Source organism: Chrysoperla carnea, chromosome 1 (assembly GCF_905475395.1).
Source record: "Chrysoperla carnea chromosome 1, inChrCarn1.1, whole genome shotgun sequence".
NCBI lineage: Eukaryota > Metazoa > Arthropoda > Insecta > Neuroptera > Chrysopidae > Chrysoperla > Chrysoperla carnea.
Window position 1 is genome coordinate 22296704 of NC_058337.1, and position 17113 is coordinate 22313816.

Genomic DNA, 17113 nt, shown 5'->3' on the forward strand with positions numbered 1-17113 from the left:
TATAACTTCATGAATGTAGACGAAAAATAAGAATAAAATTTTTCGATATGTGTCTTGGTTTTCGAAATATCGAAAGCTTAATAATTAAACAAAATTTTCAATTTTCGATATTTTGAAAATTAAGCCAGATATCGAAAAATTTTATTCTTACTTTTCGTCTTATATCGTCAAGTAATAATATAAATTTATCATCAAAATTGAAAATATCTATTTTTAAATTTGTGCCCCCACTACCATGCTCATACATCCTTAAATGTCATAATATCGTTTGCTATTTTCTGTAGAAGAAAATTTACTTTTAACATCCTGTAGACATAAATAATTCTTAACACTATATTGAAGGATTCCTACTGAGAAAGATAACAAAACTAGTAAACACTATTGATAATTCCGTCATGTTCTTCTTGTATAGTTGTATCTCTTTCAATGCATACAGAAATGTCAACGGATATTCTAACACTCTTCAGTCTACACGAACAATATCAATGTAACACCTACGCGTTATGAGTAAATAAATAGATACGTACTTAAGGCACTAAAAAGATTAAAAATGAGTTCTCTTTATAAATAGACTAGCTTAGAAAAATATACGGGACTCTACTCTTTTCCTGTAGAAAAATAATTATAGTTTTTATGAAACTTTGATTTTACAGCACTTAAGTAGGAAACAGTTGCCTCCAATGGCCAAAAATCTCAGAGAGTATAGTTAAGAAAATGATGATCGAATTGCAAAAATATTTCTTGGACAAATTTTTATAACAATATCAATTTAAAAAATAAAAAACCGATTGTGTTTAATAAAAATTGAAACGAAAAAACAAGTCCAGCAGTTTACATAGCGACTTCAACTGTCAGGAACCTTTAAAATATAGATCGGCCTAAATCTTCTAAATATTACCTGTTAAAGTAGCTTTGTAAACTGCTTAACATTTTTCTCAGTTTTTATTTGGCGCAGTCGCGTCCTTTTATTTTTTGAATTTAATTCTTTATTTAACACTTTAAGGAATTGGTTAGGATTTCAAATACGAATGGTATTTCACTTATAATAGTTGTTTTGTGCAGCTCTAGAAACCAAACGTGTAAGATTATTTTAATGATTCTCAAATCAATCGCACAGTCACGCAGTCGACAGAAAAAGTTTTAAAAGATAACAGTTTCGTAAGAAAAAATTGTTATTATAGCTTAGATAATGTATGAATCAGATATTTTGAAAATTTAACCACAGCTACTTTAATTTTGCGAAGACTGTTCGAATATTTTTGTAATTTTTGTAATGAAAAAATTTGACTCATATCTTTGAATTTCTTTTAAAAAGCAATTTAATGTAAATGGTTTACAAATAATCTAATCAGAGAGGATTATCAGAGTCAATATTGAACTGATAATAAAACTATGATATTAAAATTTAAGTCTGCGCAAAAGCTGTGGTGGGCATCAGACCACAACAAAAATATTTATTGCGAATATTGCTTGATTTGACCAGATTTTACGTTGGGACAATTGCTCAAATATGTTAATGTGAGAGTTAGAAGGACTGTATGAATGATTGAATAACTCTAACTTCTTGTGTGTGTATTGGTGGCTTATTTATAGTTTCGATTTGAAGGTGAAATAAAGGAAAAAAGGATACCTTTATGATCCGACTGGATGATAAAAGCTGCCACTGTTGTTATTGCTTCTGTTGATATCCTTGAAATACACACACTATGGTTTTAAAACGTAGTTAAATTCATTAATTTAAATGAAAATTGAAACTTTATTTGAATCGTACACTTTTTAAAATAAATTATACATGAAAAATAACAAACCAACTTATGCGAAACCCATAAACACGTGACAATTTACGTTGAAAAAGAACTGAATTGAAAATTAACATTGAATCGAACACGATGTTAGAAAAGAAAATTAGAAATTACACTAAAAATAATGATATGTTCCTTACTCGAGAGCACTGAATTAGGTCGAAATTAAACTTTGAAATTCATTTGAGAAATGGCGTTGATAACATGTTTTTCAAGCCGGCACAAAACAAGAACAGCACATGAAAGGATTATAAAATGAATTTTTAACGGTTATTAATTGTAAAAACATATTTGAATTGTACGTGTTACCAACCATTAATAGTTTATCTGTCAAAGATAGAATATTTAGTGTGCGTTCAACACTTTCGTAATTAAACGGCCTAAACAATATATACTTTGATACGTTATTTTTAATTTTTTTAAATGGTAGTTTAAAAACTATCACTCCTATCGAAACACAGTATTTAAAAAACTTAAAAACTGGTTAATTTTATTGTTTAATTCAATAACTTATAAAATATTCATGTATTCGCACCTTGCATGAGTTTTATTTCAGAACTTTGCATGATTTTGATGATCATGACATATTACTATGTTAATATAAATTTATTAATGCGCATAAAAATCTATGGTTTAATATATATATATAACTTGCATGGAAAATATAATACTATTTTCTTAAAAATTCAAATAATTTTATTCATGCAATTTCGTTTTTTATTGTCCACAATTTCTAATGCAACAATTTAATTTATTAATAATATTCAATCATTTTAAATGATATTTACTATACCAATTACATGTAAATAATTGAAAATATTCATATTTTGACTTATTGACCTCAAAAGAAAATTGAAAATTTGTGTGGAAGTAATGAAAATATTATCTGTCCATAAGCATCTGATTCTTTTAAATTTCCCTTTCAGAAAATTCGATAAATCAACGGGAGGGCACACCCGACAGACGTCAAGTGTTCTTTGCTTTAAGCATATCCAATTATGCTGCAAACAGTGTTCAACCCACATAAAAAAAGATTGATATTTATTTTAAATAGATTGATATATTATTTTCTGATAAATTTTCTTTTACATTATGTGGGTTGCGATTTCATTAGATGTAAATTTCTGTTAAATAAGAACATGTACTTAATTCATAAGAAATGATGAATTTTTAACTTACTTCATCATTGTTTTATATTCCAGCATTATTCGTAATTTGAATTGCGGGAAAGTAATTATTAGGATCAAAAAATTATTTGCTTTGAGGTTTCGTTTGAAATTTTTCCATTTCATCACATACCGACCAAAAAATTGATTAAAAATTAAAAAGGAATAAATGAATATAGTCATAATAATGTGAATTTACCACCCACATTACTCTTTTATTTTTATAATTACTATCACTTAGCATTCTTATTTGGGTGGATCAAGGGGCTACAACTGGGATACTTCTGCGTCTGCAGCCAACTATGACAGAAACTATGTAGACATTTATGTAGAGATCATCTCCAGAAAACTGCAGAAAATTCAATGAGTATAGCAGATTGGTCAGTTTTTGTTCGTTAAACGACTTTATCCATGTTTATTATAATTAGCAAATTGCATCTACCGGAGTCAAACTCCTAATCTTCCCTTTCCAAGCAGTCAACGACTCATTGAAACATTCTAAAGAAAGGCGGTTTCAAGGTTACAAACCTAATAGATAATGTAACCAAATTACATCAATACAGTTAATTTTTTTCTAGTTTGTCTTTTTTGTACGATGGGCCACTGTGCACTAAACTATTAATTTCTGTAATATCTTCTAAACTTCTCAATAGTGACATGGAATAAAAACACGGTAGAGTAACTATTGATAAATATTGTTGATCCTTTGTATTTATTTCAAACTAATCATATACAAGTTTTCCTAAATATTAGTTTCATATGACCTAGGGAAAAATGTTCGGTTTTTTGGTGTAGTTTTTTTGTAATAATTTTTTACTTTACGTCCCAACCCGCAGATAAATAACGTGCGAAAAGGAGGATAGTTTCTTTTCAACAATAATATTTCGAAAACGGAATGGGAATCCATAAAAAAGAAAAACATGAATAAGCTCATTCTGATGGGACTTGAAAGTAAAGTTTTTGAATTTTATACGGAGGCGTTTTCATGGACAAACAGGAGTTAACTTTATTTTTTAAATGGAACGACATTTTTTTATACATCTGATTTCAGCTATTTTCAGGTATAAAGATTTCCTCCAGTCAATTATCAAAACAATAATTGTTTTACAAACTCTTTCTTTTTTTGGAAAAACTTTTTTCCAAAATATTTGTGGAAAAAATCAATGTATTATTTAATCTAACAGATATTGATCTAATAAATCGTAAAATTAGGTACCAAAAACTGTGGTCTAGGAAATAATTTATAATTTTTCAAAATAAAATTGTTTTTTTTGCGGCAAAGAACAAGAATCTTCTACAAAAATATGTAGTTCTACTTGATAAAACTAAGTTGACTATTGTCTCGCCGTGCAGACGCTGCTGGTATAAAAAAATTAAATACTATGATATCATTCCCCCATTTTTGTTTTATAAATTTTTCATTACGTTTTCGAAACATAAGGATGGAAATTTGTTTGAAAATCACCTTGTATAGATATAACTCAATATCAGCTCGAGGAAAAATACACAGCGAAAGGTATGTTTCAAAGAAAGAACATATTCTTAGAAGTTTTAAAAAAGAAAGAGGCATATTCAATCGACTGCAAAATGTAAAAGGTGTTTTGTATCAAATGGATCAATAAGGGTTTTGGTTTGAGTTAAGATACAAATAAGGAGATCAAATGTAAAAGCTGTACCATAAAACTGTCAATATTTTGTTTTCCACTCATTCCAGCAATGATCTGTCTACCGGATCAACTTTCACAGGCCAACAATATAAATCGCAGTCTCCTTTTCAAGCACATAATTCGGTATAATGACTTTGAATTTTTATTCCGTCAAAATAACTAATATTAATCAAAATAGTTTGCTCGAATCAATTTAATTGCGATATTAAGTTTAAAAACGCACTTTTAAATTATATAGGTTACCTACGTAGGTTGATCAAGTTCTTAACTATTATTGTGCTTGCTGCATGCCAAATAAAAGCAACTTGAACAGCCCAACTTATTTACGTGGTATTTTGTAGATCTAAAATATTTTGACAGTGTCGCAGGAAGATCAATGTGTAAAGCTATGATAGCTTCACACCTGAGATCCTGTTTACTAAAATCGCCAGAGGTGTGTTTGACTACTTTTATACATGTCCGATTTGATAAGACGATCTGCTCTCGTATTCCACCAATACCACCTTCAGCTTTAACTCCAATTTATTTCAATAGATAAGAGGCAATTCTATTGAAAACGGTAATAAACCGAAGAACCATTCAGTGATATTCAATTTGCTTACGTGACTTAGTTGTACTTAGTGAGTACAAAAATATATACCCTTATAATTTTTACTAGAAGTTCTGTAGTTGAAGATTCATTATCAAAAAGCATTGAACAGCGTTTCAAAAAAAAACAGAACGAAAGCCATTTAAAAAAACACTTGCCATTTAAAAAGTATAAGTTCCCTTTTTGAAGAGTATAAGAACTCAAGTGAAGCAACAGTAGAAAATAAAACCTGTCTAATTAATGGGTTGATTCTCTTCGTATGGGCGAATAGTTTCTCATGAAAGTCAGCAGATTCTGAGTTATGTATATTCTGCGTCGCATCGAAACAAATGTTGTCAAACTAAGTTCGTATTGAAACTTGCAATATTTAAGACTGAGAAGTAGATAGAAGAATATCTATAGACGAAAAAACTTCGTCTAGTGTCAAGACCCAGAATAACTACCTTCGACAAGAACTAAATTCCATGGCTAATTGCTACAGTTTTAAGGTCTTATAAATATTATTATTCCGTTATGATTACAGTCTTTAGTTTCTTAGCTTGCTACATTTACATTAAGAAATAAATTTAAAAAGATGAATTTCTCGAATGCAACCTAGTAGAACTTAAATTTCTTTTTAAAATTAAATTTAAAACTAAAATATAGATAGTTCGATTTCAATTAAAAACTAAATTAAGATGAGAAGTCCAATACTCATAACGATGATATCACACTATACACAAACGATAATTGTTTTATTAATCCAAACAACACTTTTGGATATATATTTATTTTCACCATAATTACCAAAGGTCACCCTATATACATTCCTTTAGATAGTACTGGTAACTACACAACGACTGGTTTGGTTTGGTTGATAATATTAGTAATAGTCATCGGAGAGTATAGAATCGTTGTAGTATCTTAGTTCCGGTGTATAAAAGAGAAAATGTCGTTATTTTCACTTTGAAGAAAAGCAGCAACCGATTGGAGGACAATGATAATACCATCGTACATTGCCGACAACATCATCGTCGTCATCAGCATCATCATCATCATTGTCAGAGTATCATTGTTCTATTATTCAGTTATATATGAATTCTCTGAAGAGTGTGCTACTGTTATTGGTCCTAGTAAACAGCGTAGTTAGCCCTTCTCCTTAATCTTTTAAAGCTTTTAGTGATTAAAACCAATTTTCAAGCACTCGGGTCTAAATAAGTAAGGGGCGAAATTTTGAACAAAGTTATTCCAGATTTTAATTTGGGCCAGGAAATAATCTTTTCCGCAAATCTTGAACGACGTACTGAAGATCGAAAGCAAATTTAATGAGATGGCTAAGTCATAAAACACGGTAAAAAAGCAGCAGTTGGAAACAATACTGTGAACGGCTTGTTACCTGATCATACAATTTCCTTGATGTACTTGCCTGATCAGGTACAAAAAAAGTTGAAAAGTTAAAAAGTTGGTACCTACAAAAAAGGTAAAAAGTTAAAAAGATGATTAAAAAAATAATTTCGGTGTTTTATCCTAGTACAGGTGGAAAATTTTTAATAGAGTTTTAAAACAATTAATATCGATGTTTCAATTAATTAATACGCAGATAATTGAATTGAATAATTGAATTTGATTATTAATCTTTCTATGTTTTGGATTTAATAAGCTCATCGGCTCCACAGCCTGATGTAAACACAGAAAAGTCACCACGCTCCTGACGAGGAAACTGTTAAATATTTTTTAAAGTCGTAAAAGTATTTATGCTTCTTTTTCACAGTTTGTCCAGTTTTCCTCAAAAGCCTTGAAAGTTAAACGTTTATGTTGAAAATTGTCTGAAATAAATTTAAAAAATAATTCAATTTGAACCCAATGATGGCCAATAATCTTTGCTCATAGACCAGGGATATATGCGGCATTTAATTAAATTTAAGAAAATTAGAGCTAAGAGCTTCCATATGTATCGTGTGATATTTTCATTGTTCTGTAATAGCTGTATTAAGCCTTAAGTGCAGGAAAATACTTGGCTCTTTTTCTTAATAAGTTTTTTTTAATTTTTAGTTTAGTCTGGTTTTTCTGTATTGAATGAAATGAAACGTAATTACAATCCAATTCGGTCACTCTAGGAATGATTATTAAACTTTGCTGTTTTCAGGGAGGGTTTACTAAGATCAATTGTCATACTACATGTTTCTGTTTCTCAGCCTCATATTCTACTCCGATGAAGTAGATATGTTTGTTGATAACAAGAGCAGCAGAAGTACATATTATTTGTTTCTTGCTGTGTGCACAATCAACCAGTGAACTAACCATCCCCATTATACAGTAAACCTTCATATTCGTCTTAACAGTGGATAGGATATAAATACGATAGTCAATGTTGATGACGACGGATGGACATAACGTATACGCACAAGGTGTGTCAAGTTATCTTGCGCGTCTTCATTATATTTACGGAAAGTATGTCATACCAAAAAATTTAGTCTTTACTAATTAACGGATAAAAGTCGACAATGACCTTCTCATGTCGTCACTTAACCGAGCAAAAAAAACGTAAGGGAGTACTTTGAAAATACTCGAAACGTTTGAAACTTAAATTAAGAAGCCAAAAAGTACTGTTACTGCAAAAATGAGCTGAGTATACTTGCACTTTTTTCAGTATTATCATTTATTACACGCTTTACTTGGCCCCCAAGGCAGTTTTTGCCTTGAATTCACTTTACAAAAATAAATTATTACTTGAATTGGAAGCTTATGTCACGATTTTGTACTCCGCATGGTTGAACTACTGTGGTTACAGGGTCCTTATGTTTTGCAAGTGTGTACATTTAGAGTTTGTATTTTAGTAGTGCCCAAAAATTGACCTTTTGTAATAATTCTGCGCTTGGTAATGTCTTAAAAATTACAAATACGCATATGGGACGGTTATGTTTTGCAAAGGCGTACATTTAGACCTTAAATATTAGTATTGCTTTCAAGTTGATCCCAAATTGAAAATTTGAACTTGAGAGAAACAAAATAATAACAGACATACAAGAGCAAACGATCGAAAGTCTTATAGCTCATAACATAACATAACATAACGTAAGATTGTTTTCTTCCGGTAATAATATTGGATTTTATGTCAAATTTTAATCATTGTATCCCACCGCATTTTAAAATAATAGTTTCTTAAACGGATCTGTTTTCATCTTTTACCATTCAGTTTTTGTCGAATTACTATACATATATTATTTAATACATCTGGTACATATCATAAAATTTCACATTTTGTTGTTATCACTTATATATATAGCTATAACATTTATTTTAGTCGGTTAGTTAGTTAGAGAATCGCAGTCAATTTAAAGATAATATAATTGTGATGCTACTATGCTGCTTTTCTATATAATATTACTTAAATCTTTCGTAAAAGTGTAATTAATTAGTTAAAAGTCAGTCAGAAAATGAAATGGTCCTCTATTATCACCATCATCATAAATTGTCTTTTGTTTGTTATGGAATGCTTGGATGTTATGTTATTGAATTGTGTTCTGATGACAGTGTCTTATGTTCTACTAGAGATTCAACAAAACGTAGATAATTATTATATACTACTTGTCTCTATCTGCATTGAAACATTGAAAAATTAACGGTAAGAAACTTATTAGAGCAGCAGATGACCTTGTCCTTTTGTCAGCCATTATTAAAATGTGGTATATAATGCATTTATCAACCATGTCTATTACATCCCACTGTGAGCGGTAATACGTATTTTTCATTTCCCGATTTATAATCAATCTTACTTTTCTAATTTGAAATTTCAGCTACAAGACTAAGGATTTTCATTGATATTATTCCCAATCAATGAAATAAACAAACCAACTTATCTACTCTATTTTTATCTTTATATATAAAGAAGGGACGAAACCCCCCCAAAAAAATATGAGGAGTAGTTCTTAACATTGACTACAAACCTACCAAATTTCGATATGTACCGATGTCTCCTTTGGCGAATATAATATGCCATTTTGTTGGTTAGACATGTTGCACCTCTCCGGGAAAGTAAAAAATTTCAAAAAATACTTATTGTGATGTGAAAAGAAAACCCCAAAGTTTCGCTGCCCGAACTTTTAATCCATATAACTGTCTTTTTTTGGTTAGTTTTACTCCAGTAAATGTTCAATGTTAAATTATATATATAGTTTCTTGACATAACCTTTTAATGTAATTGTACGTAAGGAAATGACAATTTAAATAATTTTACTAATGGTATTTTACGAAATTCATTATCGTAAATTTAAAATTTTTGTGAATCGTAAAATCAACGATTATCTTTAATATTTTTAAATATTTTTTAAACATTCTGTACATCTGGCTTTACTAAATATTGTCTTTCTTGAGACACTCTTCCCCCCAAAACTGTGAAATTCGGAATTAACAAAATCGGTTAAATCGAAAATAATGCTCATGTATGAAATTTTTGAAGTCGCTGAATCCAATTTAGTCTATCATGTTGAAAATTTTGATGAAACTTCAGAATTTATATTGGTTTGTTGTTTATTATTATTATTATTATTACTATTATCTATGTAAATAATCTCAGTATCTAGATTTTAATTACTTGCTTTTAAGGAAGACGATAGATTTTTCCTGTTTGTATTAAAATATATTGGTTATGTAAAAGGGCTTATGATTTTAATTCGTATGTTTTATACAAGAAAATAAAATTTTATTACTTTGTAACATGAACTAATGAAGTTTGTCAAACTTTAAAACTTGAATATGTCTCCATTAAAAGAAATGCCATGTGGTAGTTTCAAAATGTTTAAAATTCAAACGCTCGACTTATAATATCCAAATATGTCGTTTAATTTCTGCTTATAAAAGTCTATTAATAAACATGCTTTGATTTAAAAACTTTTATTCGAGAGTCTCGTCTATTTAGTGTTTTTTAGCTTACAGAAGAAATAAAGAGAATCAGAAGAGAGCCCGTCATGGCAGATGTACAGATAAGGAGGGAGTCGCAAAATTTTTGACGCTGTGTTAGTCGAAAAAAATTGACCAAAACATGTGAAGTTAAACAATGAAATGGGGTTAAAGAACTTTTTCTAAATGTTATAATAACCAGAAATAATTTAACGTAAATTCTTATTACAAAAGCGTTTTATTTGTACTATTTAGGTATCGTCTTTATTTTTGAACACAAGGAAAAAAGGAAAAGGTTATTTGAAACGACCATCATCTTTTATTTTCTGATAAAAATCTAAAACTGTAAAAGAGTGAGTATCTATTTGAATGAAAAAATGTCTTTTTTTTTTTCTTTGAAAGCCTAAAAAAAGGGATTATCATCTGTGATTATTTGAACTAATACTCAAACAAGCATTTATGTATCAATTCTCTTTTCTTTCTACAATACCATACCATACCATAACGGTAAATATAACACGCAGGTTCAAATTGCATAAAATTGAAGGATAAGTAAACATAGACGGAGAATTACTGAATCACCTGCGCTTCGCAAACAAAATCCTAGAATTCGCTGAAAGCGCAAACGAACTTGATTGCATGATCAAGGAATTGCGATAAGAAAGTCACAAAGAACTTTTAACTCAACACAAGCCAGGCATTGTCTCGAGGAAACGAAAAAATTGAATATGTAGCAGAATACGTTTATAAAGGACCATTAGTATCTTTTAAAAATAGTACGGTAAAAGAAATACCACGAATGGTCAGAAAGAAAAGAGCACGTAGAAAAAATGCGTATACGCAAACGCAAAATGGAAAGGAGCATGCTTGAAACAAAACTATCAGGCAAAATTCTGTGACATAAGAAGCAAAAAAAAAAAATAAATAAATAAATAAATAACCGATGTAAGGGAAATGATTCGAAATGGCTTTGGATAGGACATATTTGTAGGATGAAAAACAATTAAACAAAACAGATTAGCAGAATGGGTGAACGGATAGGAAAAGAAGAAAAGGGAGATCAGGTAAAAGAAGGAAAGATATTCTCAGCTACAGATGTGATAATCGCTCCATACAACTAGCTCGGTAAAGAGATAAGCGGAAAAGTTTAGGAGAGAAAAAGTTTATGATTTGAGTCATCATAAAATTCACAAAGTCACATTTAAAATGGTTTCCAAATCGTTAAAACCAAAACACTTTATACAGCAGCAAAATATATATAAATATACATAATAACCAAACTTAATTTTTTTTAAAGTGTATCCACTTACATCACACGAAAATTACTATTTAAAAACTATTTCTAAAAATAAGACCGAGAAAAATATAATTGCTTTATATTTTTCGAAATTTGTTCTTTCAGACAGTCGCTGCAATTATAAAATAATTGTAATATACCTGAGAGCAGATTAGTACATCTTATATTTTCAGGGACGTAGATACTTTCGATAACTAGATTATATTTGTTTTGATGGCAAAATGACTACTATATAATTCCCATTACGTAATCTTTAATATACTTAAAATTAAAACAATAATTTTCAATGCCTGTAAAAGGATATGCAAGAAACTGTATCCGTAATGCTTTTATTATTCCAGTTCATTTGAAATAATATTTAATGCGTCAAACTTTTAAATACAGAATAACCAAAATATTGTATGGGAGAAAATAGGCGCATTAGAAGCAAACACTCAAGTAGGAGAAATACAGGTTGATACTAAAAACGAAGGCTTATATAGTAAAATTATATAAAATAAGTTTCAATAATTTTAAAACCCGGCATTATAATACTTTGGAACTCAATTATTTTTCAAAAGAAAAAAAAATTCATAAAAGCGGTCTAGGTGCGACCCAAAAGGTCCACACGACTAACTTCCCAGTGGAAAGGATGAAAAAATATCATATGTTTTAATATTAATAATTTTTTTTGTAAAAATTTTTGTTTTCATTTTTCAGTGGACCCTTCAGCGGGGTTTCGCCCCTTGCGTCCAGAAGGGTCTTCGCCCCTTGCAACTTCAGCGGCAGCTTCGCACCCTGCACCTCATATAACGTTAAAACTATATAAATGATAAGTGATAATAGTGACAATTATACAATTTTTCAATCGGTACAATAAACGGCTTGATCGATTTTGCTCAAAACCAGGTCTAAGTTATATAATTATGTGTTAAATGAAACTGGTCCCATGTCAATATCATCATTTGTTCTCGAGATATGCGAGACGAAAATTGATTCCAAACATAAATACATACATACATACATGTACACGGACATCCTTTTAAAAAACATTCGACTCTAAAGGCCTTGAAACGTGGAAATATTTTTAAATTTTCAATTTGCAAATCGGATCCTTTATTTTTTCTAACTATCCCTCTGGGAAGTTAAAAATTCCATATCTTGCAGATAGGTACCCATGAAAATAAATTAGGGAAAGGCTAATTCATTTTACAAGTGTTATCCTGGGTAAAAATTAATTAGAAATTCGTTGACGTAGGTAATTCAATAAAAAAGTTATCTCTGTCCCAACAGCATTACCTCATCACTTTTCAGGTACTTGTCTAACAGTGATAAGCAAATAATTGGCGTAATTGCCTTAAATACATATCAACAACTGTACAGTTAGAAAAAAGAAAAAGACCCAGCAAAGCGGATGTTCGCAGATAGTTTATAATTCAAAATTAAAATTTATGAAACTGCTTTCCCTGGTGAAAAATGGACACAGCCTGTATATACCAATATAGACTAATATTTTCAACACACAAATGTATTTTATGAACGAAATGAAATGAAATTTAATTTCACTATTTCTGTTGTAAAATTATTATTATTATATATCCCATTTATTTAATAAATGTGATAGTTTGTATGTTTGCATGTTTGAATGTGTAGATGCTCAGACGTTTGTTTGATATTTAGATATTTAGATGTTTCGAAATTTGTCTTACAGCTCAATCACACAAAAACGGCTCGACGGACTTAGATGAAATGGGGAAAACAGATATTTTGAAGTGAAAACTTTTTTAGACAAGTTGGGCACTTTTTTGGGTGAACAAAAACCATGGAAATCGCGTCACCGTCAAGTATCACGCTCCATTTATACAAAATTAAAAAAACCCCCGACAAATTTTTCGAGTACAGGTACGGAACTTACACTTCAAACATATTTAAGAATGAAATCCCATGAAATCGTGAACATAGTGTGGGTGGGTAAGTAAGGGCAGGAAAAATGAAAAATGAAATAGGGTAGTACTTGTTTTTAAATTTCCCAGCTAAGCGGGTGGGTAAATGCTAGTTACATGTAATGTATAATGTATACATTAAAATTGTAGATGAGATTGTATTATTAATACTATTAAAATCTGTTACAATACAATATCATAACAATATTCATACAATTGTACTTATGTAATAGTAGATCAGAATATACCATATTTACTCGATCTGCTTTCTAATAAAACCAAATTCGGTAAAAGTTAGGTTAATAATTGAGTTTATTTAGTTATTTATAAGGTTCAAGTAATTTTTCGTCTTTTCTTTTAATTACTTCACTAATAACCTTTACTTTCACTTCAAATATTGAGCATTAAAATTTAACTTATAAATTGCTGTATTGTCAATTTGTGACTAGTTTTCATTTTTCCAAGTCGTTTTATGAAAGACAGAAATTTGAGAGGATGGTATAAAACATTGAACTCATTGCACCGGATATCCATAGGAACCGCGTTCGAAGCTGCGGATTGTGTGTAGTTTCTTTCTCTCTTCTTTCCCATCTATTCTTTTTTCGCTTGTTCAAATGAAAATACGTAAATGCATTTTCCATTGAAATCCATAGTCTTATCCTCATATGTCATAAGTGATATAATGTGTAAAGATAGCAAAAGCTATTAAAATTATAATGTATGAAGGACTTTGACTGATATAAAGTACTCAAAAATTTAAAATGAATCCAAAAATTTAGTTTCATAATAAAAATATTGTACTATTAGTTCTAATTAGTTGGAGATTCGGTTTCAGTGAGCTCGAAGCAGTTTTTAATTTTGTAGCAATTGTAAAATTGAAGAATACTATTTTTTGGACTTGAAAGTCCAGGTTATTATAGAAAAGGAAATGGTGTACGTATCGAAGGAGAATTAAAAGAATGTGTAACAACTATGCTGTAACAAACAAAATAACGCCTGTAACTTCTTCCAATTCTCCTGCAATATCGTCGGGATGATCAATGCTGGGACTATCATTTTAATTTCAATAGTTACGTTATTCAACCTTTTAACAGAACACCATACAACGAATGAGCCGGAAAGTTTGTGTCAATGATTCAAATCCTTTTCAGCATCTTTTTTCATGTGGAAAATGCAAAATAAAAATAAATGTACTTATGAAATCATTAAAGCCTTTTTATAATTTCAGTTTTTTGTTGATGCTCTTACAAAATTAAGTCTCTTTCAAATATTCGTGTATTCTTGTTATACAAACCATCATGATATTGATAACTGGGAGTTGTAATCCAACTGGCGATAATAACTCGCACTAATTGAAACAGGATGGCGGCGCGTTTTCAGTAGTTCCAATATAGACTACCAGATCGGAAAACTTGTACTTAGAACTTTTAATGGTTAATCAAAATATTCAAATTCAAATCAGATAAATCCTGCCAACTCGTATTAATGAACGAAGTTTTTCACTAGTTTAGGATCACTTTTCCAGTAGTTTCAATTTAAACTACGTGGTTACTTACCATATTACACTTTACACTGCGTAATGGCCTGCGTAAAAATGATCACTTTAATTCTAAGGAGAATGCTGCCACTTTAATTTAAAGAGACACACCAATAGTTTTAGTATTTTATATCGGTGAAGTAATTAGTTTAATTAGTTTTGTTAACTAAATAAAATAAAACAGAAGTAGGGGAGACTTTGAACTGCTATTCAATGCAACAAGGCATTTAAATTTATTGTAAGAAAACTAAGTAGCCCAAGAAAAAGTTCAAAATGAAAAAAAAAACATAGTGCACAATAATTACACACAAATGAGTGATAATTTTATTATTCAAGTCTAGCTTATTCAGGCAGAATTTGAATCTCCTCTACTGATTTGCTACTCAATTACAGCATTTTTAATAACTTATTTAGATTAAAATAAGAAAACTGATTATTAAAAGAATTATTAAAAAATTATTTTTATGATGAAACTGAAGCATTGTTTATTTTTAATTATTACCGTAAGCTATGGAGTAAGAAAATATAAATGTTATAAAAAGTCAAAAGTTTTATTTTAGATTTTGTTGATATCTATAAAACAGATGGTGCAAAGCGAAGGCAAAAAGTCTTTGATAAATAATTCAGAACACAGTGATGCAGGAAGCCATGTTCATTATAGTCATCTAGTCAATATTACTAATGGATCAAGAAGATCTGTTTTTATTTTACCTCCTAAGATATCGAAATTATGGGATAAAGTTAAAGGATTATTAAAAAAAATTCCCGTAAGTGACAAAACTAATTTTGTGTTCTAATTTCAATAATTGGCTATGAGAAAATCATTTTGTTCCAAGGGAAAATCTGTAAAGACGAAATTTGAGAGGATAAAGAGGGTATTTCTCTGTGGTCGCTAATGACCTAAATGTTAAATGCGACCTTAAATAATATAATTAAAAGGTGGTATAGCATATTTATAAAAAATAACATTTATTGCCAATATTATAATGAAGAAGTTGAAAGAAAATTAAATTGTAAATTGTCAACTTTAAAATTTTTGTAATTGAAATCCTTCTGGTTTTACACAAATTGACGGCTTTGTTAAAAGTCGCCAATTAAGTTGAAGTATGTAAAATAGTTTACCCACTTTAAACCTCCGAAAATGCCATTATATGGGAGAAATATTATCCATTGAGGAAAGCAATAAGGTAAAATTTCATTGACAAAAATAGTTGCGTTAAATTTTATATAGGTGTAGGTTTTTGTAAAATATTCGCCAAAAAAATTATGTTAGTAGTTTGCAGAGCTTTCGCTGACTTTCAACAAATAATAATATTATTTAACCAAAATTTCTTTGTAAGCATGATTTATATGAATTATATATCATCATCATCATATTATATCTGATACAAAAACTTTAAACTTTCTGTTTTTGGTTAAAAATTCCCAATATCTTTTGAATATTCCTTAAAATACTTCCATTTTTTATAAAAACATTTTATGAGTTTATGCTAATAAAATTTCATTCTAGCCCAATAGATCCGATGCCATATTTGAGGAGATTGTTAGTTTTTTGGAAGTTGAAATCGGGTCTTATAAGGTGAACTAAAATGCCAAATTAAATGGTAAAATCTTCACATTTGCAATACTGAAAACAAAAAACATCTTATACTTGTAATTTATTATAAAATATAATCATAAATTGCATTCATTTTTATTTATTATGTTATAAATAAATTTAGATTTTCAAGCAAAAGTATTTACAGGTAAACATAAGATTGACTGCACCAGTAATGATTAACTATGGATAATTTCCGATGTTATAAGAGTATCAAAGTAAGTTTTAGCGAATTGCCGAAGGAAATGGAGCAATAAATGTACTGATGATGGAATTTTGGAAAAATTTCTTCAAATCTTCATCGATCGTACCTAATCAATCAAAGGGTTTTGGTATTTAAAATGTCAAGTTTGTTATGAGAAAAATCGACCGATAAAAACTAAAAAATATTTTTGTACTTTATGATCAATTTTAAGCGAAAAAGTACTTTTGTGATTTTTCTTCAGGCGCTTAGTTTTTGAAATAAAAATTCTTGAATTGCAATCTCTCACTTAAAATGCATTATTCGATTTTTAGAAATTTTTTTTTCTATGTCTTGGGGGATTCGCTAAGCTAACGCAACTCCTGAGCCTCCTAATTAAAAGTAAAAGAAATTAGTCCACTTGGTTACCTGATTAGTTATTATGGTGTATTTTAAAACTTAATTTCAGATTATAAG